This window comes from Talpa occidentalis, unplaced genomic scaffold (genome assembly GCF_014898055.3).
Source record: "Talpa occidentalis isolate TD23 unplaced genomic scaffold, MPIMG_talOcc4v2.1 talOcc4.2, whole genome shotgun sequence".
Classification (NCBI taxonomy): Eukaryota; Metazoa; Chordata; class Mammalia; order Eulipotyphla; family Talpidae; genus Talpa; species Talpa occidentalis.
In genome coordinates this window covers 141,655,320-141,678,901 of record NW_023602073.1, presented here as the reverse complement: position 1 = coordinate 141,678,901, position 23,582 = coordinate 141,655,320, and the positions used below count along the sequence as shown (strand labels likewise).

At 52.9% G+C, this 23,582-nt stretch overlaps 1 long non-coding RNA gene across 2 annotated transcripts; it reads right to left on the bottom strand.

Annotated features, from left to right (window-relative positions):
• Positions 1–11,980: 11,980 nt before the first annotated feature.
• Positions 11,981–22,568, bottom strand: LOC119253478 (uncharacterized). Of its 2 annotated transcripts, none has more exons than XR_005127091.2 (4): positions 22,448–22,568; positions 20,942–21,031; positions 17,691–17,751; positions 11,981–12,514 (listed from the first exon to the last, which is right to left on the bottom strand). It is a non-coding gene; the product is annotated as an uncharacterized LOC119253478 (long non-coding RNA). The 2 variants fall into 2 exon arrangements; XR_008552813.1 differs by lacking the exon at positions 11,981–12,514 and adding an exon at positions 14,332–14,680.
• Positions 22,569–23,582: the final 1,014 nt, after the last annotated feature.

Here is a 23,582-nt window from a genome sequence, read left to right as displayed (position 1 = left end):
TTTTCTCTGAAAAACCACCGGGGCTATTCGCTCTTTTGGGGACCGTTTCTTTACCCACCAGCCCACGTGGGGGCCGCCGCCGATCACCCCAGAGCTCTCCCCCCGCAGAGCCGAGCGGGGCGCCGGCCGAGGCGCGGACACTCGGGGTCCCGGCCGGGCCCCGCGGACCGTCCCGGAGACTGCAGCGAGCTCCTCAGACACCCCTGGGGACCCCGACGCCGGCGAAGGCGAGGGGCTCTCTCTCAGGTCCCCCGACTCTGCCGCGGGGCGGGGAGCGCCCCCACAGCCGCCAGCTTGCCAGGGGTGGGAGACCGCGGGCCCGGCCCGGCCCGCCGCGCCCCGCAGCGCCTCTTGGGGCGAGCGGCTGCCCCGGGGGCGGAAAACAAAACAAACAAAACAAAACAAAACAACAAAATCCAGCGAGCCCCTAACATTGCTTTCGTTTCCCAGTCGGCCCCTGATACTCACAGAAAGTCACAAAAATGAGAGGGATTTGAGGGTAGACTTTTTTTTGGGGGGGGGCATGTTTATCTAGAATAGACACGACTCGAGAGAGAGAAAGTTTGTGTGAACAGAAGCAGCAGCAACCACCCGCACGTTTGGATTCAGACAGCGGGGCGTGTTTCCTTCCGTCCTCCTGAAGCAGGTGTCCAGCTCCCACCCACACGCGAATTTACTGCAAATAAATTTATTGCAAAAAAAATTTATGCCCAACATTTTATCAAGGATTTTTGTACTTTTGAGCATTAAGGAGACTGGCCTGTAGATTTCTTTCTCTGTGTTGTAATTTTCTCCCTGGAATAAACTTTCCACCTTAAAGTTTGCTTCTCTCTGTTTCTCACCTGCGAATTCCTTTAATAAGCGCCTGCGAATTCCTTTCCCGGCTGGCGGGACAGACCCCGCGCGGTCCAGGGCTCGTCGGGGCGCGGCCGGGAAGCGCTCGGGAGCCGTGTGTGCGCGCTGCGCTCTGGCGCCCAGGTGCTGGCACTGCACGCTGTGCCTTGGAGGCGGCGCCCTCCAGGCCGGGCCCGCGCGGGTCAGATAAATTGAGGAGGCGTCTGCCTGCCGACGACCTCGCGCCACAGGGCGCTGCTGCAGCCGCCGGTGCTCCACTCCGAGGTCCGGACCCCCGGCCCTCACAGGTGCCGTCGCGGGACCCGCGCCCCTCGGCCCGGACGGCGGCGCATCGCCCCGCGGGCGTGGGTTGGGGGGCAGGAGGGAGCTGGGTGGACTCGGCGATTCTGATTCCTAGAGGCCAGAGAAATGGCGGGGTTTGTCCCTCGAGTCGGTCTCCAGATCCTGCTGCTGCTGCTGCTGCTGCTGCTGCGGGGCGGCGCGCGGGGGCGCTCGGCGGTGAGTGTCGCGGGCGGGGTGTCGGGGCGCGGGGTGTCGGGGCGGGGCGGGCGAGTCCCAGTCAGAGCCGCGGGGCGAGCCCCGGCGCGGCGGTTCACCGAGCGCGCCCCGGAGTCGCGCGGGACGGGGCACCCCTCGCCTCTCATCGCGCCCCAGGTCGGGGGCCGCGACTCTCCCCTGCCCCCGGGAAGGGACTCTGGGAAAGGCCGGAACGTGCGCTCGCTCCGCTGGCGGAGAGACACGGCCCCCACCAGCCCTGCTGTCCGCGGGGACTTGGCTCCGCTCTGGACACGGGCAGAGGCCGGTGTGGTTGGGATGGGGTGTCAGGCTCCCCACCACCCCGCCTAGTGCTCCATGCTGGTCTTACTCCTGGAAATGCAGCGCTCAGCACCGGGAGGGACTCCTGAATGTCCCGTCGGGAATGACCGGTGCTGCCGCCAGGCCCTCGCGGACGGGCACAGACTCCCTCTGCGCCTCAGCGACCGACCTCAGGCTCCCACCACTGGCTCCTGCCCTGAGCCTCCACACGAGCCTCCCCTCGCTGGGGACGCCTCTGGCTCCCTGACCGCCTTCAGCGCAAGTCCCCACCCAGCCTGAGCCCAGGCTTTCCTCAGGGCTGATGCCGGACTCTCCAGCTTCCCTGGAGCCTGGGTGACCAAGGGGGTGTCTGGGTGTGTCCTCACTTCCCAAGCATGTGGTCATCCCTGCTTCCCCTGCCTCAGAAATTCTGGATTCTCTGTTTTCCCTGCCTGGACCGAGGCTTTCCCAGCTCCCTGATCACCTGTGAGCAGATCAGTCCCCCCTGCTGGGCCTGCTGGAGACCATGACCTGGCTCTGCAAACTCTCCTTCTCCACCCTGGGTTCTGTCCCCACCCCACCCTCCCCTTCCTCAGAAGCAGCCCCCTGCAGGCCTTCCCTGTCCTGCAAGGTCACTAGGCTGCCATTCTCACCAGTGCCACCTGCCATGTGCCAGGACAGACTCATCTGTCCTGAGGGGAGCCTGTGTCCCTTCCCTCCCGCTCCAGCCCCCCCCCCCTTCTCATTCACAGCTGTCCAGCGCCTCTGCTACAACTTCTCCGTCACTCCTCGGCCAGGGCCTGGACGGCCATGGTGTGAGATTCGAGGCCAGGTGGAGGGGCCTGGACGGCCATGGTGTGAGATTCGAGGCCAGGTGGAGGGGCCTGGACGGCCATGGTGTGAGATTCGAGGCCAGGTGGAGGGGTCCCTCTTCCTTCACTATCGCTGTGGGGGGCAGGAGGTGAAACCAGTCTTTCCTCTGGGGACCAAGGAGGACGCCACAGAGGCCTGGGAGGGACAGACTGAATCCCTCAAGGACCTGATGGAGGAGCTCAAGAAGAAACTGCTTGACCCGCCACCAGAGATGATGAGAAGCAGTGGTGAGTGGGGAATCCCCAGGGCAGAAGAACATCCCCGTGGGCCCAGGAAACTGTGAGGTTTGTGTCAAACTGTGGTGATTGTGTGGAGTTAGTTCCTCCCCAGAGACCCCACTAAGGAGGGAGGACGCGGAGGACAGAGCAGGGCAGGGAGTCAAGGGCCAGGGGGGTGGGTACCGGGTGGCCAAGGCTGTGGAGAGCAGAGACCCAGCTCTTTCCCCGGGGCAGGGCCCCTCTCCCTGCAGGGCAGGATGGTGTGTGAGGGGGAGGCCCGTGGACAGAGCCGCGCATCCTGGCGCTTCGTCCTCAATGGACACATCTCCCTGCGCCTGGACTGGGAGACCAGACTCTGGACGGGGGACCCGCCCGCAGACACGGGGACGCTGGAGAGGTGGGCGGAGGACAGAGACCTTAACGACTTGCTCTTGAAGATGTCCCTCGGGGACTGCCAGATGTGGCTTCGGCAGGTGGCAACGCACCGGGAGATGCCGGGGACTACAGGTAGTGCTGTGTGGGCAGAAGTGTGGTTTTCTGACATGAGTGTGTGTGTGTGTGATGTGTGTGTTTGTGTGTGTGTGTTTGTGTGTGTGTGTGTGTGTGTGTGAGAGAGAGAGAGAGAGAGAGAGAGAGAGAGAGGGAGGGAGACTGGGTATGAGTCTGCCTGTGGGAGCAGCTGATCCTGCGCAGGGAGCGGCTCTCAGGAGACCCTGGTCACAGGGCTGTTCTCCCTCCTTCCCCTTCTCCTCCCTCTGTCTCTCCCCCTGGGACATTGCTCTGGGGATTCTAGCTGACCCCACACCCGAGGGAGTCATGCTCTTTTCAGAGGTTTCCTTCTGGCTCTCCCTTCTCTGAGAAACCCTCTCTCTGTCTCACCTGCTGTGTGTCTGCAGTCCGTCCTGTCCGCCTCGCGTGCCAGCTCCTGAGAGGACTCTCTGCACCCTCTCCTGGGCCCTCCTCTGTCACAGCAGGGATGACTGATGAGAGGTCACCCCAGTTCCCTTCACTGTGTGAGCCCCTGGGGGTTCAGGGCCCACCTCCTCTCTCTGGCCCAACCCGGCCCCTTGCCCAGGGCCTGACACTGAGCCCCCAACAGTACAGGAGTGGAGCGTCCTCCTCTGTGCTGGAGCTGGGCCAGCAGGAGGCGAGGCGGCCTCTTCTCACCTGTGGGGTCTGGTTGAGGGTTTTCACTCTTGGGTTTCCATTTCAGCATCTCCCACCACGACCCCAGGTACCGTCACATCCAAGGCCAGGACTGTCAGCCACATGCCCTGGCTCATCCCTGTGACCCTCCTCCCCTGCGTCATCCTACTTGGCATCATGGTTTACACCAAAGGTACTGGGGGCAGAATAGAGTGGGACGGGATGGGCAGATGTCTGGTGTGAGGAGGGGATGGAATTCCCAGACCTCGCCCTCTCCTCCCTGGGCCTGCTGTGGGGGAAATGAGACCAGGTGTGAAGAGCTCTTGTCACCTGAGCAGAACTTGGACAAGCCCGGCCCTGAGTGCTGAGGTGTCCTCACCGTAAATCCAGAGGGAGGAAGGGCCACCATGGCTTAGGGCCTGCTCACGCCAATGGGTTTGGGCCCCACTCAGTCCTCACTGTGGTCAGATGCCTCTTCAGGAGATCCCTAGAGGGAGGGGTTGGATTCGGGTTGCGGGGTTTGGGTCACAGGCCCTCACGTGCTCCTCAGTCCTTGTTTGGTGAGAGCAGCGTGGGCTCTCCACAGGGAGTGTCTAGGGGAGGCTGTTGAGTGGGGAGGGGCAGGTAATCCCAGGTAGAGAGTGGAGGGGTGGGAGGTTTTGCATCCAATTCAGAAGGCTGGAATCAGGATTCTGTCCCCATAGACATGTCCAGCGACTACAGGGGAGGCGGGAGCTACAGGGGACTGTCAGGCAGGGATCAAAGGACATTTGTTCTTACTCTACCTTGAGCATCGTGGCTCAGCCAGCCTCCTGCACACCTCAGATCCTGCCTCATTTGGGGACCCTGCCTTGAGCAGAGGTGGCCTGGAGAGGGGGCGCAGGGCCAAGCTTCTGTTACTGCTCAGAGCTGAGCAGGATGAGGAGAGGTGGGGAGGGGGGCAGGGACAGTCACAGTGAGCTCTGTGTCCTGCCAGCTGAGAGGCTCAGAGAGAAGGGAAGAGGGATGTTGGCCTGCAACCCTCCCCAAGGCTGGAAGTATGGATATGGGGACCCTTCTCCTCTCTCACAGCTTGCCCCCCAGCCCCTCCAGGAACATGGAGAATCAGCAGTGAGAATGGGGAGCAGAGGGGTTCATTACTGCCTTTAGCTAGGCCAAAGCCCTGGTACTAGCCCTGGGGCAGAGTCTGATGAGGGTGAAGAATTGGTACAGGCTACTGCACCCAGGGTTGGGGGCCCAGGTTGGGGAAGTACCTGACCCTCAGGGAGGGAGGGCTCTGAGATGGGTGACAGAAGAGGGGCAGCCCCAGGACAAGAGACCCAGAATCTCTCAATCCCTGGGACAAACATTTGTTCTTCTCTGAAGGCCCGTGCTGCTGCCCGAGACCCGAGCCCGGGGTCCTGCTCCAGACATTGCCGTTGGATCCATCATGGCTCCCCTGATTCATCTTCCACCCCAGGACGCAGTGGTTCCAAATCTAGAGGATTCCTGGGTTACCACACCCAGGGTCTCAATATGGCCTGTCCTCTGTGGCCTTTGGCGACTGCCCATCACTGCTTTCTCTTAACACAAGAGGCCAATTTTGCTGGTGCTAAGAGGTGGAATTTCTGCACTTCAACACTGAACTGCTTGAGCAAATGAAATGGTGGACAGGAAATGGATTCACCAAGTTCCTGACATTGTTTAGATCTTGGAAACTGGTTTGGCTGGGACCAAACCTTTTTGTGTTTATGGAGTTATAGGACTCATCTAGGCACTTTCAGTGCCTTGCTTTTTGGTTTAAGCTACATTAACAGTTGTTATTTAATGTGTGCTATCTATAGGGAGAGAATTTTATAAGTAAAATTTTAGTAATGCTAGAGTAGTTATAGGATGGCATCAGAGGCCATCTTTTTAGGTCTCCCTGGTGGCAAGCAGGTTGAGCACAGCACTGTGAAGCTGTCCACAGCCTCTGCAGCATGGATTCCATCCTGGCCGGCCAGGGAGATACCCACATGGCACGGGAGACCTCTGCTGTCTGGCCCGCTGCTCCCCTCAGCAGTGTTTTCAGTCCATCTGCCTGTTCTGCTCCCCGCTCTGTCTCTGGTGAATCTTCAATCCTCCTACAGCAATGGCCTATACATAAATAAATAAATAAATTTATTGTATGCATAAATAAATAAATCTTTAGAAAAAGAGAGAGAAAAAAATCAGAAATTGAATCCTCCTTTGACATGAACTTCAGCATCTCCAATCTCTGGATGATTCAAGCTGACTTGCCCTCACATTGGACCCCAAAAATCAAGGGTCCACCTGCACTGAAAAAGGACCCAATGGCCAACAGACAGGGCGCTGGGGTGTCACTGGCAGGAGGTGCTAGGGAACACATCTCGTAGAGTGGGAGCCTGGATCCTAAACCTCACCAGACTGTAAATTTGCAGTAAACATAATATTTGAAAAATTTTAGATGTTTACAAAAGGGGTAAATAAAAAGCCACAAGCCACCTCTTTGTCAAGTCAAAAAATGGTAAGTATCTATATATTTCATTCCTGTCGCCATAAAGGATGTGGTGAAACAACCACTGGGTCATAACAGGGTCTCAGGATTTTGGTTTTGTGCTGAGGTAAATCAGAGGTGAGTGTTGTGGGGAGGTAGCAGCATGACCTGGTGTACAGGAAACACACTCACATATGTGGCATCAGAGGCCATCACCACTAATGAGGGCCATCAGGTGACAGCTCACTGCCCTGTAGTTCATCCCCTGTAGTGTGTGGAGAAGGGGGGAGGCTGGTGGGTGAGAGAGGAGGGTTAAGTAAGGTTGTGGTTGCAGGGGGGAGTGTCCATGACTTACAATCTCATCACTGCCAGAGTAATTTCCCACATCACCTCCTGACATTCCTTCACTCCAATAACCTGAGGTCAACCAATCTGTTCTCTCTGTGGTCCTCACCATCAGGCCCCAGGCGCTCAGTTCTGGCACTTTCCACTGTCAGATAGTCCCATCCCACTGGACAGGAGCCTGCAGTCATTTAAAATGGGGGCCTATGTCACCTCCCATGGCTTTCTGACACCCCTGCATATCAGGGTCCTGCGGATAGAAAGTCTGATGTGGGGTGTGGGGGGCACTTGGGGAGACAGAGAAAGAGAGAAAGAGCGCTAGTCTTGTGATCAGGGAGGCTCCAGTCCAGGCACATCGCAGGCTGCACACTGAGCCCAAGGAAGCCTGAAGGGGAATCCTGTTCTGTGTGTGGGGCAGACTCAGGTTCTTTTAAGACCTTCAACTTGCTCATGCTGAGGCCTCACCAGGTCTCCTACTTCAGGTGTGTGCTGAATGCACAGCAGAGGTCGTGGGTCAGGGTCACAGAGACAGAAATGGGACAGGCACTGGAGTCCAAGGAACTTCCTCCTCACCTTTTGTGTCTTTGAATGTGTGGACATGAAAGCAAAGACTGGCAGCCCCTGCATGCCTTGGAGGCGTTTTTCTCAACTTCTGGGGGTCACCACTTTATTCTTCCTCCCAGAGGTGCCCAACAGTTTAAATGCTGCTGCTTCAAAGGTGGGAAATCACCTGCCTGGTGTGCAGGGTGTGATATGAGTGGACGGACAGGGCACGGCCGCCTGGCAAACTTACAGAGAAAACAGACATCCTGCCTGGGAACCAGCATTTCCCAGGAGTCACTGTGGTTGACCAGAGGTCTGGGGCCTGCAGGGATAGAAACCAGCAGATGGCTGCCTTAAGAGGGAACACCTAAGGGGTGGCCCTTTCATTAAGACCCAGTCTAGTCCTCTGAGCAGAGCAGGAAGGACTAAAGGCAGAGGTGGATTCCAGAATATGGGGAGGGAGAGGATGGCAGGAGCTGGAGGGGTCAGAGCTGGAGTATAGGGAAAAGGGCAGAGCCCAGCACAGATTGGACACCTGAAATCCCCTCCTGGGGGCGGCCCCCACCCCTCCACGCAGCAGAGCACCTTGCCTTGGGCCTGTGGCCCATTGGGCCCCTGGAGCTGACAAGGAAGCCTCAGTGACATCGCTGCAGGGAGGTGAGTGCACATTCACTAGAACCAGCTCATTTTATGTTTTCCTAAGGATCAGCACAATGCAATGAAGTGGTTTGTCCCCAGGCTCACTCTCAGCTTCCTGCTGCTGCTAAGGAGCAGCCACGGTGGGGCATGCCATGCACCAGGGAGTGTTGCCGGTGGGTAGCCTGGGCTAGTGAGATGAATCCAAGGCAGGCTCCATTGCCAGCCCTCTAGCTCCCCACCTTGCCACACCCCAGGGTCCTGGTGAAGCTTCAGGTGGCCTCAACTCTCCACTTACCCAAGGAAAGGGACTCTGGGAAAGACCAGAGGGATTTGCAAGATCCCTCCTCACTGGAGCCTCTTCCTTCAGCTAAGAAGCAGCTCAGTTCTAGAAACTTGCAAAGGGCAGGTGTTGGTTGGGGTGGGCGTTTCAGGCTCCTGAAGAACCCTGAGGTGTTCCAGGTTGGTTTCATTTCCACTTCATTTCCACTTCTGGAAATGTCCAGCCTGGCTGTCCTGGCTGGTAGCCATGCTCACAGGCCTCTCGTGCTGAGGCCCGGGCTGCTAGACCAGCCATCTCCTGGTCATTGACTCCTGATCTGGAGCCTCCACATGTGCCCTTCCCATTGTTATTGGGGGCCAATCTGGGGACAACATCTGCCTCTGTTCCCCAAGTCAGCACAAATCCTCACTGGGCTTGCAGAATTCTCAGCCCTTCTCATCCAGGCTTTCCTCAGAGCTGATGCCAGAGTCTCCAGGGCTTCCCTGGGGAGCCTGGTTGACCCAGACTGTGTCTGTGTATGTCCTGTTCTCTCCACCCTGACACCTCCCTTATTTCAAGCATGTGGTCATCCCCTCCTCCACCACTTGCCTCAGAAATTCTGTTTTCCCTGCCTGGACCATGGCTTTTCCCAGCTACCCGGAGCACCTATGAGCAGATTAGTCCCATCTGCCTGGGCCTGCTGGAGACCATGACCCAGCACTGCAAACTCTCCTTCTCCACCCTGGCTTCTGTCCCCACCCTCACCTGGCTCCTACCTTTTTGAGAACAGCCCCCCTCCATGCCCACCTTGCGCAGGCTCTTCTGTGTCCTGCAGGGACACTGGGCTGAGATTCTGACAAGGCTCTGATCTGTAGACTTTTCCTCCAGTGCTAAATTGCATGTTATGGCCCTGACTGATCTGTGGGCACTGAAGATGGGTGGAGGCCTGGAGGGACCAGGGGCATGTCCAGAAATCTGGTGAAGGGAAGAGGCTGCCTAGGGAGGCCTTGCTCTTCCTGCCCAGCCCTTCAGAGTTTCTCCTGTGTCCCACAGATTGAGAGCGCTGCCTGGGGTCCGTTTCTTCCCCCTCCAACCCCACTTGTGTTTCACAGTCATGGACGCCCACCGCACTGCTGCAACTTCTCCAGCATTTCTCAGCCCGGACCTGGACAACCACAGTGTGAAGTTCAAGGCCAGGTGAGGGCTCCCCCTGCCTTCATTGTCACTGTGGGGGGCAGAAGGTGAAACTTGTCTTTCCTCTGGGGAGCAAGGAGGACACCACACGGGCCTGGGAGAGACAGACTGAACCCCTCAACCACCTGACGGAGGAGCACAAGAAGAAACTGCTTGATCTGCAACCAGAGATCGTTAGAATAATATTGAATGGGCAACTTGCCTGCAGGCCTAGAAAATTGTGGCGTTTGTGCCTAGAAAACTAGGGTGTTTGTGTGGAGTTAGTCCCACTCCAGAGACCCTGAGCTAGGGAGAACATGGGGAACAGAGCAGGGCAGGGAGTCAAGGGCCAGGGGGGTGGGTACCAGGTGGGCCAAGGATGTGGAGAACAGAGACCCAGATCTTTCCCCCGGGGCAGGGCCCCTCTCCCTGCAGGGCACGGTGGTGTGTGAGGGGGAGGCCCGTGCACAGAGCTGCACATCCTGGCGCTTTGTCGTCAATGGACACGTCTCCCTGCACCTGGACTCCCAGACCAGACACTGGACTGTGGACCCGCCCGCAGACACGGGGATGGCAGAGATGTGGGTGGAGGATGAAGAACTGAGAAAATTACTCTTGAGGATTTTCCTCAGGGATTGTATTATGAGGCTTCAGCAAGTTGTAGTTCCTGAGGAGAAAATGCTGGAGATGACAGGCAACTGGCTGGCGGGAGGAGGTGCGGTTCTCTGAGATGCGTGTGTGAGTCTGTGTGTGTGCAGGGGGCCCTGCCGTAGGAAGTCCCTCTCAGGAGAATACTGTCACAAGTGTGACCCCTCCTTCCCCAAATCCCCTCCTCACATCTCTCTCTCACCTTGGTCATTGCTCTGTGGATTTCTAGCTGATCCCACACACGAGGGAGTCATGCACTTTTCGAGATTTTCTTCTTACTCTTCCCTTCTCTGAGAAACACCTTCCTCTTTGTCTCACCTGCTGTGTGTCTGCAGCCCTTCCTTTCCACCTTCAATGCCAGTTTCTGAGAGGAATGTCCTACCAGCCTCCTCCTGGGGTCCCCTCTTCTGTCACAGCAGGGATGACTGATTAGAGGTCACCTTGTTTCCCTTTAATGTGTGAGCCCCTGGAGGTTCGGGGCTCACCTCCTTCCTCTGGCCCATCCCCACCCCCTGCCCAGGGCCTGACACTGGCCTCCCAACAGTAGAGGAGTGGAGCGTCCTCCTCTGTGCTGGAGCTGGGCCAGCAGGAGGCGAGGCGGCCTCTTCTCACCTGTGGGGTCTGGTTGAGGGTTTTCACTCTTGGGTTTCCATTTCAGCATCTCCCACCACGACCCCAGGTACCGTCACATCCAAGGCCAGGACTGTCAGCCACATGCCCTGGCTCATCCCTGTGACCCTCCTCCCCTGCGCCATCCTACTTGGCATCATGGTTTACGCTGAAGGTACTGGGGGCAGAATAGAGTGGGACGGGATGGGCAGATGGCTGGTATGAGGAGGGGATGGAATTCCCAGACCTCGCCCTCTCCTCCCTGGGCCTGCTGTGGGGGAAATGAGACCAGGTGTGAAGAGCTCTTGTCACCTGAGCAGGACTTGGACAAGCCCGGCCCTGAGTGCTGAGGTGTCCTCACCGTAAATCCAGAGGGAGGGAAGGGCCGCCAAGGCTTAGGGCCTGCTCACACCGATGGGTTTGAGCCCCACTTCTGTGGTCAGAAGCCTCTTCAGGACAACCTCTGTTGGTGGGGAAATGTGTGGGGTTGGGGGCACGAGCACACATATGCCCATCAGAGCTCATTTGGTGATCGCAGCAGGGTGTCTCGACAGGAAGTGTCTGTGCCAGGCGATGAGAGGAGAGGGGCAGGTGGCATCCCAGGTAGAGAGTGGAAGGCTCTGCCTCCAATTCACAAGACTGGAATCAGGATCTATTCCCACAGACCTGGCTCGGGTGACTGCAGGGGGCAGAAGCTGACAGGGCCTCTGTCAGGAAGCCATCAGAGGGACATCTGGCTCAGCCTGGTGCAATCCCGTGTCAGCCCCCAGATCCTGAGTCCTGAGGGACCTCGTTCTGCCTTGAGCACGGTGGCCTGGAAACAGGGTTGGGGGTCAGGACTCAGCAGCTCAAATGACCCTGGATAAGCTGGATCAGGACAGATGACATAGGGCGGAGCAGTGAGGGTTGTAGGAAGGAGGGGATGGTCTGACTGAATGCCTTGTGTCCTGCCATGTGTCCTGCCAGTTAGGAGGCCAGTACAAAGGGGCAGGGAAGAGGGATGTGGGCATGCAGCCCTCCCCAAGGTTGGATTTGTGGGCATCAGGCCCCCCTCCTCTCTCATAGCGCTCCCCCTCCCACCCAGCTGTTTCAGGCCCTCCAGAAAGAGGGAGAATCAGCACTGAGAATGGGAGCACATAGGTTCTTCATCAGGTGTGAGCTGTGAGTGGGACAGGCGGGAGGAGTTTGCACAGGCTACTACCCGCAGGGTGGGGTTGGCAGGTGGAGGGAAGGGCCTGACCTTTAGAGAGGGCAGAGCTCTGAAATAGGGGTCCCTGGAGAGGGGTGGCCTCCGGAGAGGGACCCAGGATCTCTCAGCCCCTGGGACAAACACCTTGTTCTTTTCTGAAGGCTGTGGTGCTGCCTGAGCTACTGAGACAGGACCTGGATCGACACTCTGCATTTTGAAGATTCATTTTTATTTTTCATTTCTGCATACAAGAACTGGGGGATAGGCCAGAGGTGCAGGGGGCTGAGAGGAGTCACCAGACACAAGAGTGGGGAGCAGAACAGGCAGATCTACTGAAATACACTGCTGAGGGGAGCAGTGGGCAAGACAAGAGAGGTCTGCTGTGCCATGTGTGGGTCAGCTCCCTGGCCAGGGATCAAACTTATGTTGCTGTGGCTGGTGATAGCTTGAAAGTGCTGAGACTTTAACCCCTGTGCCACCAGGGAGGCATCTGCATTTTGATTGGTGCCTTTGGATCACCTGCTGTTTATATCTAAGCACCAGGAGATGAGCCCCTGCCATCCAGAGGCCTCCTCAGAGGACAGGTGACAGTAGACCCACCTCATGTCCTTGATTGTGATGGATGAGTGATACTGCACATTTGCTTAACACATGATGCCACTTCCTCTCGGTGCTAAAGATGAAATTCCTGTTCTCCTCACAACCTGAGCAAGATCCTACTGCACAATCATCCATCCTGCTGTTACATCCTGGCAGGAACACAAAGAGCATGTATGAGGGTGTTGTCCTGTAGCGTGTGTGTGTGTGTGTGTGTGTGTGTGTGTGTGTGTGTTAGATAGTAAGATATCCCCAGGGCCAGGCCCCCAGCACCCAGAGCCCCAAGCTCACACTTTTGCACTAGCCCCCCTGGCTGGGAGCCAGCCTGGTCAGGACCTGCCTCTGCTTCTGGTTAAGTGAGCAAAATGGCTCCAGTGCAGGGCCCTGTTGCTGGCTCTTTCTTTCCCTTCTGGTCTCAGTTGCTCACCCTGGGTGTGATCATCGGGGTGTGGGATTGCAGGCACTGTGGGTCTGACGCCCTGCCCTCCCTGTCCTTGGATTCTCTAGGCCCCGCGCCCTCTTTAGCCCTCTCTCCTGGCATCATCCTGGGCACTGGCTAGGCTGCACAGGAGGCCTCCTCTCCTATAAAGCAACTTTTTCCATTTTCAGAAACTGTCTTAAACTAGGAAATCTGAACTCAAAGTATGATTTAAAATCTTAAAGCTAGAAATTTTTCAGAAGAATCATCTATCCTAAGGTTTTCAAAATATGTTCTATTGAATACTAATAATCCATGGAGGAGATTCAGGGTTCAGTAAAGTTAACTTGAATTTAATTTAAAAATGCTTTGATTAACATAAAATAATTCCCAACACACAAACTTTCCATACCTTAATTCTACTATACTCTATATCACCAATGCATTATACATGTTTTCATTAACTTCAGAATGTTTAATTATTTTAGTATTTAAACTTTATAAAGAAATTTATGAATAAAATATGACATATAATGGCCTGGAGAGAATGTGTGTTTATGGTTTGGGGGAGGGAGATGCTGAGTAAGATTTTACTTAAAAGGAAAAGACACTGCTGCTGACAGAAGGTGTGAAAAACACAGGTGAAAAATCTCAAGTTTCTCAAGTAGGAAGCTACACACTGGAGAAAGGGACATTCTCAGCATCACACAACCATCAAGGACATCCTCAGGTTGGTCTGGGAGAGCCCCAGGACTCTACTTGCATACTTATCCAGGGTTTAACTGTTTCCACTGAGCTGTCCCCATCATGAATGTTAACCAATAAGTTATCCCTTGCTTTTGGTAAAATCAGACAACATTTGGTCAGAAATTAAATTCATTGTTTTATTTGCATGCCTATTAATGCCTATTAAATTCTAGTATCCAAAAAGTCTGCCATTGATAAGCAACAATTTAAATCACTTTCCCGAACTACTTAGAGGAAAAAAATAATATTTGCAACTTACCAATGACAGAAAAGTTGCAAAGCAGCAAACTACACAAGTGACGAGGAAACAGACTACAGTGTGTTAACATACTTTTGTTTTTTAGAATTGATGCCCTCAGTTATTCAGTATTGAATATAAATATAAGAAATTATACAGGATTAACTAACAGATGAAAAGTTTACTAAATATATAAATATGCAATTCAACAGTAAAAACAACTTAAGTTGTAATTCCTAGGTTCTTGGACAAAGACAAGAAGGCAAAGACACCAAAAAGGCATTAGTTTGGTCTTCTGGTTACTTACTAGTTCAAAATTGCTCCGTTAATTAAAAATTTTACATTAAATTATTGTAAAGAAAGGGATGTGTACACCCCACATGCTTCCTCTGCTGGTATCAGAAGTTAAGTCAGGTGAAAAGAAGCTGGGGAAGGAGCATGAACTTGCTCGCTGCTCCTCACCACACCTCTCATGTCTGTTTCCATAATCTGCTTTCTCTGTACTAGACTGAATGCAGAATGACTAAAATAGAGATGTTTCAGTTTATAAGACAAATGGACAAGGAATGTGTGTTTTTCTAAAATATGAGCTGCTGTCTAAGACTAACAATAGTCTGCTATAAAAATGGACAAGGAAAGGTAAGGTTGCCCGTGTGCATATATTATCAATTCAGTCCCATTTTCTATTTTTTTTTTTATTTAAAGAACAGCTTTATTTGAAAAGGGACAGAAAAGTAAGACACTGGCATAGACACAAACAGGCAGGAAGAGGTGCCCAGTAAGGGACAGGTTTCCTGAGAGAGGCCTGCATGGTTGCAGGCAGGCGGCCTTGAGGAGAGCGGCCTCCGCTAAGGGAGGACAGTGAGGAGAAGTCCTGGCATGGTACAGATCACAGGCAGGCAGGAAGCTGCTGCCCTGCAGAGGAGAGAGTTAGTGAAAAGAAGCACCTGCATAGTCACAGGTGGGCAGGACTGCTGCCTCAGTCACATTTTCAAGGGTGCTAGAAAGGCCATACTATTTTATAATTTTTGTCAGTAGATTCTATTTTATTTTAATGTTGGAACTATGTGTTTCAATGTAATTATCATTTTTACACCATTGTCCATTTTTGTACAATATATGATTTCACCCCTCAGGTGTAGTCCCCATAAAACATGCTCTTCAGAGAAGCTACCAAACCCTAGTTTTATTATATGCTGAAAGTTTAATGTTTAACAGAAAACACAAAGTCTATAGGCAAGTATTTGAATGTTTGAAATCCTAAGAAACATCATAATTCCATTGTGACAATTTGAGAGTGTGTCAAAGGAAATACAGTGAAACATTAAGAAAGACAAATTATCTTCCTATTTTCAGAGATATTATGGTTAAAAAATATACTCTGGTTTTTTTTTTAAACTAAGAAATTGGATGACTTGGGACCCCAGAAACATTCCTTCAAGTTAAGAAATAAAAGCACAGGACCTCCCCTGGTGGCTCAGCGGTTGAGTGCTGGACTGCAGCACAGGTTCCATCCCCGGGTCGCCGGCGAGGGTCCCATGTGGCTCACAGACCTCTCCTGCTGCGCCTGCTGCTCCCCTCAGCAGTGTATTTCGTAAAGTCTGCCTATTCTGCTCCCCGCTCTGGCTCTGGTGAATCCTCTCACCCTCCCGTGCTTCTGACTATACCCAGTGCTTGTATAAATAAATAAATAAATCTTAAAAAAAAAAAAAAAGAAATAAAAGCACAGTAAGCCAATACTGAATGGATTTATCATAATTGGAAATTGACACTTTAGGGCCTATGATGAAGCAAACTTTCCTTCTGAACTTCTAAGAAAAGCAAGTATTATCAGAAGCACTTTAGAACCAATCCTAACTGTGGGAAAGCACTTCCAGAACAGCCAAGAAGATTCCCCACCTGAAAATCATTTGTCTTTTTTTTTTTTTTTTTAAGATTTATTTATTATTTATACAAGCACTGGGTAGTCAGAAGCGCGGGAGGGTGAGAGAATCCACCAGAGCCAGAGCGGGGAGCAGAGCAGGCAGAAGGACCGAAGTACACTGCTGAGGGGAGCAGCGGGCGGCAGGAGAGGTCTGCGTGCCATGTGGGACCCTCCTCTAGTTGGCCGGGGAGCAGCCAGGGATCGAACCTGCACTGCAGAGGCTGCGGGCAGCTTCGCAATCCAGCGCTCAACTGCTGCCTTGAGGAGAGCGGCCTCCTCAAGGCCTTGAGGAGAGCGGCCTCCACCAGGAGGCCCTCACCTGAAAATCATTTGCAAGCCAAAGTCATGTCCATCATTATAGTCCTCACCCAAATTACAAGCAGGAAGGGAAAGAATTTTTATGTAAAAAATATGTAGTTCCAAAAACACACTGCTAAAGTTATGAAATAAGTGTGGATCATTCTGAGTGAAAATTAAAGAAGCAATAATTAACCACAAAGGGCATGTATATTCCTGAGATTCCAGCAAAAAGAAAAAGGAGTAGCAGGCAGATTGCTGTATTCTACATTACCAGTCATTTAAATTTTTCTCTCAAATGGTTATGATTTTTTTCACAGTCAAGGTTTATTTGAAAACAAAAAATAAATCAAAATACACCTACCCTGAAAAACAGTACTGTTTCAGAAGCCTCTAGAAATGTTCTTGTTACCTCTGTACAATTAGTTCTAGTAAATACTAGACAAATAAAAGGGGGAAATTGCTAAAACGGTAGCAAATTTTATTTTACTATTAGTGGAAACCTGGAAAATTTATCCACAGAAATAAGACAGGGGATCCCTGGTGGCGCAGGGGTTAGACAGCACTATCAAGCTATCACCAGCCACTGAGAATGAGTTTGATCCCCCCCAGCCAGGAGAAACCTACATGCACAGCAGACCTCTCCTGTCTGGCCTGCCGCTTCCCTCAGCAGTGGATCTCAGTGGATCCCCCTGTTCTGGTCTACATTGTCTCTGGTGAATCCTCTCACACACACACCCCCAACCTCTGGCCTGTACCCCAGTTCTTATACACATAAATAAATAAATTTTAAAAAAGGACCTAGGTAATTTGTCAAAAACAATCAGGGTGGGGCAAATTGATTTCTCTGGGTCTTGGCACAACAGCCCTGCATTCTTCCTTCCTCCATGACTAAAGTATTTGTAGCCCACAGTTGCAAGAGAAAACCTTTATCCCAAAGTCACAACCTATTGAGCTAAGTTGCCTCATCAGTCATGTTATGAATATAGGTTATCTATACCATCCTCAGTGGGCGCATCTGATATTACTGAAAATTCATTTTTTTTAAAAGATTTATTCATTTATGCACACAAGAACTGGGTTGTAGTCCAGAGATGCAGGGGGTAAGAGGATTCACCAGAGACAGAGTGGGGAGCAGAACAGGCTGATCCCCTGAAATACACCACTGAGGGGAGCAGTAAGCAAGACAGGAGAGGTCTGCTGCGCCATGTGGTTTGCTCCCTGGCTGGCCAGGGATCGAACTCATGCTGCAGAGGCTGTGGATTGCTTTGTAGTGCAGTGCTTAACCCCTTGCACTGCCAGGGAGGCCCTGTTAAAATTTTTTAACCCCAAATTTAAGATAATTGTTTTTGACAAACGCTTTTTTTTTTTTTTAAGATTTATTTATTTATGCATACAAGAGCTGGGGTACAGGCCAGAGGTATGGGGGTTGAAAGGATTCATGAGAGACAGTGGGGAACAGAACAGGCAGACTGACTGAAATACACTGCTGAGGGGAGCAGTGGGCAAGTCAGGAGAGGTCTGCTGCGCCATGTGGGTTGCTCTCTGGCCGGCTGGGGATCGAACTCAGGCTGCAGAGGCTGTGGACAGCTTCACAGGCTGCGTCTTAACCCCTTGCACCACCAGGGAGGCCCTTGACAAACCTTTATCCTATGTTTATTTTTCTTCAATAAAATAATAAACAAAAGGAAAGAATTTAGTTACCTGTAAATCATGTATGTGTGGTGGGCTGTCATTTCTAGTCAGTTGTTTTGTAAATTTCCACCTATGTGAGAGTGAGAAAATCTAATGCACACATTATTATCATTATATACAAGTAGACTATAAATATTAAATCTAGCAATTAAACAATTACAAGAATTATGCCTTATAGATAATTAATCAAATGTGTCCATTTCTGTTTCGGAGTTTACCTTTTGAACACTGTATCCAAATCTGCACAAGAGCTAAGGCTTCTCGTGGCCGCCCACTCCCCTGATCCTTTACCTCTCTCAGGGGTCGCACATGAACCACCACTTAGGTCTGAACTATTTTCATGTCCTTATTTCTTTTTTCTTTTGAATTGTTTCTATTATTTTGAAATTTTTTTTTTAAGATTTTGCTTATTTATTTTTGTGTGGAAGAACTGGGGTGTAGCCCAGATGTGTGCAGGTGGGGTTGAGAGTAGGGAGCAGAACAGGCAGATCCACTGAAATATATTGTTTTTTTTGTTTGTTTTTTTTAAATAATAAATTTTATTTTTATATTCCCCATACAATTGCAACCCCCTCATTCTGACCCCAATCCCTCCCATCCCGCCACCCACCCCCTGAAATACATTGTTGAGGGGAGCCCCAGGACAGACAGGAGAGGTCTGCTGTGCAGTGTGGGACACTCCCTGGTTGGGGATCAAACTCAGGGCATCCTGTGGGCCTTCGCAGTGGTAAGCGGCGGTAGGTCACCAGGGAGGCACTATTTTAGTCTTATATGATTTTATTTAAATTATTTTATTTATAATATTTTAACTATTTCTGAGATTTTTGGTTTTATTTTATTATTTTATTTCAGTTTTTATTGGGTTTTCTTTTCTTATCCAAGTCACATGGATCCCACCAGATGACTGACCAGGGTGATAGTGGCTGGTGCTGAGTCCAGGGCAAGTTAGGGGTGCTCAGGCAGCTGAAGTGACAGTACAGGTAGGGCCTCCTGGAGAGTTAAAGAGGCTTCTAGATAAGCACAGTAGGTTCTAAGAGGTGCAAACCAAAACATACTCCAGAGATGAGGCAGAAAGTCCAGGAGGACCAAACAAATGCAGTTAAAACTTGAGAGAATAAGACCTTAGACAGGACAGGTAAAGTTTAAGGTAAGAGCCACGAAAATGGATACACCTGCCCGAGGAATAGAACAACTAGGAGAAAGAGCTAATCACAAAGTTGGATGATGAGAATAGAGGAGAAAAAGGTTTAAAATCCTTAGACACAGCCCACAAAAGCTTCCTTGCACCTCCTAAGTACAGCACACCTAGGAGTCCTTACTTTCTTCCTTTAAACAAACTTTACTTTCTTTTAAAGATTTATTTATTTATGCATACAAGAACTGGGGTACAGGCCAGAGGTGTGGGGGATGAGAGGATTCACCAGAGACAATGGGGAACAGAACAGGCAGATTGATACTGCTAAGGGGAGCACCAGGGACACAGGAGAGATCTGCTACTTCACATGGGTAGCTCCCTGGCCAGCCAGGGATCTACCTCAGGCTGTAGAGGCTGCAGATAGCTTCATAGTGCTGTACTTAACCCCTTGTGCCAACAAGGAGGCCCTCTTTACATTCTTTTTTTTATTATTAAAGATTTATTTATGCATACAAGAACTGGGGTACAAGGTCAGAGGTGTGGAGGGTGAGAATATTCACCAGAAACAGAGTGGGGAGCAGAACAGGCAGATTGAGTGAAAACACTGCTAAGGGAAGCAGTGGGCCAGTCAGGAGAGGTCTGCTGCACCATGTGGGTATCTCCTTGGCAGGCTGGGGATTGAACTCGTGCTGCAGAGGCTGAGACAGCTTCATAGTGGGGGGAGGCTTGGGGCGTGGGGGTGACGGGTGGGAACAGGGACATAAGGCCCAGGGGGGCGGGGCCAGCAGCCCAGGCCTCTCCCCTCTCACACTCTGCTCCCCTCAGCAGGGTAATTCAGTATCCTCCTGTTCTGCTCCCCTCTCTGTCTCTGGTGAATCCTCTCACTCCTACCCTGGAACATCAGGCCTACACCCCAACTCTTGTACTCATACATAAATAAATATTAAAAAAAAAGAAATGTTGGGGATCAGGCACTGCTGGAGGTGAACAGCAGGCTGGCCTACTGGTCTTGGGAGGACACAGTCTGGTCAGGACTCAGGAGAGAAGTCGCGGGCCTCACCCAAGCCCTGTCCCCTGATCCACCTCTGCACACAAGGATGCACTTTCAGATCTGCTGGGCCCCCTCCTGCTGCTGGGGGGAGGAGGCTGTACCAAAAGCACAGCTTGGCAGGGGAGGGGAGGGGAGGGGCAGAGTCTCCACTCCCATGTGGGGCAGGTGCAGGTCTCCAAGGCCTAGAGTGGGTGCTGTTTCCCTCTGTACCAGGGTTCCCTCAGACCTTAGAGGAGAAAAAGTCTTTGTTTCTGCAACCATAGTGTGATTTAGTTCATCAATTTTATTGATGTAATATTTGTTCCATTTTTTGGTGTTTCCTCCCTAAGCCAGGAGAAAGTAAACGGTCAACCCTGATGATAAAAAATGAAGTTTGACATAGTCTACCCGCTAGTCTACCATACTATCTCCTGCAGAGGTGGGTTTGCAAGGAGCTATGAAGTTTTTTGGTTTTGAAGCGAATGAAGTTTAATCTTCAGACCAGCCCCTCACTTATAGGAGCCCCTCCTGGGCCCTTGAAGAGCCCCCTGTGTGGACTTCTGTGACTTGGTCCTTTTGAAAATTGGCAGAAGTGAGACCTTTGCCTCTCACCAGATAGGACAGCCACTGTACCTGACGCTCCTCCCACCGGACCTGCCACTGCATCTAGGGGGCTGGAATGTCTGATGCTATTTCAGTTGGTGAAGCGAAGAGCAGTTAGGAATATATTTTTATATATTGTGTATTAAGATATTTATAATGTAGTAACAATGTGCAAATATTAACATTTATGTATTCTCAGCCCCTCGGTATGAAGGTAGTTATCACTGTGCAGAACCCACTGTCCACGGTGCTAATAAACCTATGAAAAGGTGCTGGGCTTCATTAGCCACCAGAGAAATGCAGATCACACCTCCCAGTGAGATGTTCCACATGCTCCGGGGTGGGTGGCACCAGAAAGACAGTACAAAATATTTGAAAATCTCTTACTGCTGGCTGTACAGGGATATGAGAAGCAGGTATTGTCAGATCAATAGAGTTTCATTTTCTAATTCTGAAGTGGGTGTTGTTTAAAAACATCTCTTTCAAGCTTACCACAGGGATCTGAGGTCTTGTCTCCTCTCTTGTCCGGCTGGGCCATGCTGGTCTCCATCACTCCACACATCAGTGCACTTCTGACAAAATCTGTGAGCATAAAACAAGATAAGGTCTGTGGACCAGCAACACAGATCTTGCCTCCTCAGCTGGGATGACTAGGTCTTCTCTCCTTACATTCATCATTGTGAAGTGTTGTGTCCAGCCTGTCCTTGAGTGGGATTTCACAGAGATAACCACTCAATGTTGACTGGCAGGGGTAGAATGCAGAGGACAGTGTTCCCAGGGTGGAGCGGATGTGGACAAAGTGACCCCCTGGGTGGCTGGGGAGAGAAACCAAAAATGGAGAGTCACTGAGGGTGACAGTATGAGGTGAGGGGGTGTGTTCGCCTGGGAAGACCTGCCTGTCCCAGACCCTGGAGGTTCCAGAGTGAAATGTGGACCATTGGGAATGAGGAACAGGAAGGGATGGTGCTAGAGAGCTCGGTGGGGACCTGCTCCCTTGGCTTGTCCAGTTCTTGCTCACAGACAGACTACAGTGGCCTTATAGGGAATAACATGTTATTTAATCGTTGTATGTTAATTATTTCTTTTATTGTACTTAATTATTTTATTTCTTGTATTTCATTTATTTTAATTATTTTACTTTTTGCCTTATTTTTAGTTTATTTTAGTTCTCTTTTAGTTTATTTTATTTAGTTTTCCATATATCTGGGAAGTTTGCCAGAGGTTGGAGGATTCACCAGACACAGAGTGGGGAGCAGAACAGGCCGATCCTCTGAAATAAACTGCTGAGGGGAGCTGCGGGTGAGACAGGAGAGGTCTGAGGATTGAACTCAGGCCATCCTAGGACCTTCCCAGGGGTAGGAGGCTGAAGGTCACCAGGGAGGCCCCATTTTAGTTCTTATATGATTTTATTTAAATTATTTTATTTATAATGTTTTAAGGATTTCTTTTTGATTTTTTGTTCTTTTTTATCTTAATGTTTTATTTTAGTTCATTTTCTTGCATTGGGTTTTCTCTCCTCACCCGAGTCACATGGACCCACCAGACGCCGGGCCAGGGTGACGGGCTGGGGTGAGTCCAGGGCAGGTGGGGGTGACCGGGCAGCTGCGGGGACGGCGCGGGCAGGGCCTCGGGGAGTTCCAGGGGCTTCTGGATCAGGGCAGGGGCGTCTGAGAGGCGCCAACCAGACACCCCAGAGACGAGGCAGAGAGTCCGGGAGGAGCAAACACGGCAGGTGACCCTGGAGAGAACAGCCCTGAGCCCGGCGCTGAGGGGAGAGCGGGGGGGTGGGGGGGGGGGAGGACGCGCCCCCGGAGCAGAGCCGCGGAGACAGCGCCGCCCCAGAGCAGGGTGATGGGAACAGGGGAGAAAAGGGTAAACACCCCTAGACCCGCCCCCCGGGCTTCCTGCCCCCCAAGTACAGCGACCCGGAAGTCCTGACTTTCTCCCCGAAATAAACTTTCCATCTTAACCACAGTTTGTTTGTCTCTGCTGACTTACCTAAAAACGTCTGCGAATTCCTTTTCACGGCTTGGTGGGACAGACCCTGTGGTGATCAAGGGGCTCCATCACCAGCGCGGGAACCCAGAGCCCCGGGGAGTCGGCGCCCCGAGTCCGGAAGAGCCTGCGGTGGGGAGGGCGGGGTGGGGCCTTTCCCCGGGGGCGGGGCCGGGGCGCTGGAGAGGGGAGAATTTCTTACAGCGCTGGTGACTAAACTGCGCTGAACCTTAGTCCCGGGCGAGCTGGCCCCGGAGTTCGCCGCCCTGAGCGCGTCCACAGCCTCCCGCGCGCGCCACCGCGATCCTTCCCCGGGCCCCCCGCGGGGACGGCCCCGTCCTCACAGATGCCGTCGGGGGACCCTCCCCACCCGCGGGCGGGATTGGGGTGCGGGGGGAGCCGGGTCCTCCCTGCGGGACTGAGGAGGTTCGAGTGAGCGCGGGGTCCTGGGGTTCCCGCGGGAAGAGCCCCTCAGCCGCGGCCCCCGACGGGCGGGGAGGTCGCGGCGTCTGCGGGACGCGGGGCGGGGGCCCCCGGGAGGCGCGGGGGTCCCCTGGCGTCTACTGGGCGGGGAGGCCTCGGCGCTGCGAGCTGTCAGCGGGGTGCTCTTGTGAGAACGGCAGGATTTGAGGGGGACCCGCGATGCTGCCGCGGTCGGAATCTCCGTGTCCAGAGTCCGCGCCCAGGACGCTCGGGCCCCGGCTGCGTCTACCGTATCTCCTCTCCTCGCCCCCGCCCCGGAGCCGGGCTCTGGGCTTGAGGCGCCCCCTTTTTAGGTTTTAATTTTTTCTATTCCCGCCCTCCGTCAGGGACGCCCCTGCTGGGCTCTGCTTCCCGGGGGACTCGGGTGAGGACGGACGGAGGGGAGCAGCCCCCGAGTCCAGCCCCGGGCGCGTCCCCCCCGAAGCGCCACCCGAGGGGGCCGGGAGGGCGGGGCGCGCCGGGCGCTGGGGAGCCGCCTGGACGCGGGCCGGTGATCAGTGGGAGGAAGGTTCTAGACTTTCCGCTGGGATTCTGCTCCCCGGCGCCTGGAGGGGTCGCCGCGGGTGGGGCAGGGCGGGAGGAGCGTCTTCCTCTCCTGAGCCCCGCGACTGTCCCGGGGCGCCTCGCGGAGACGGGGTGACTGGGCGCGAGTTCT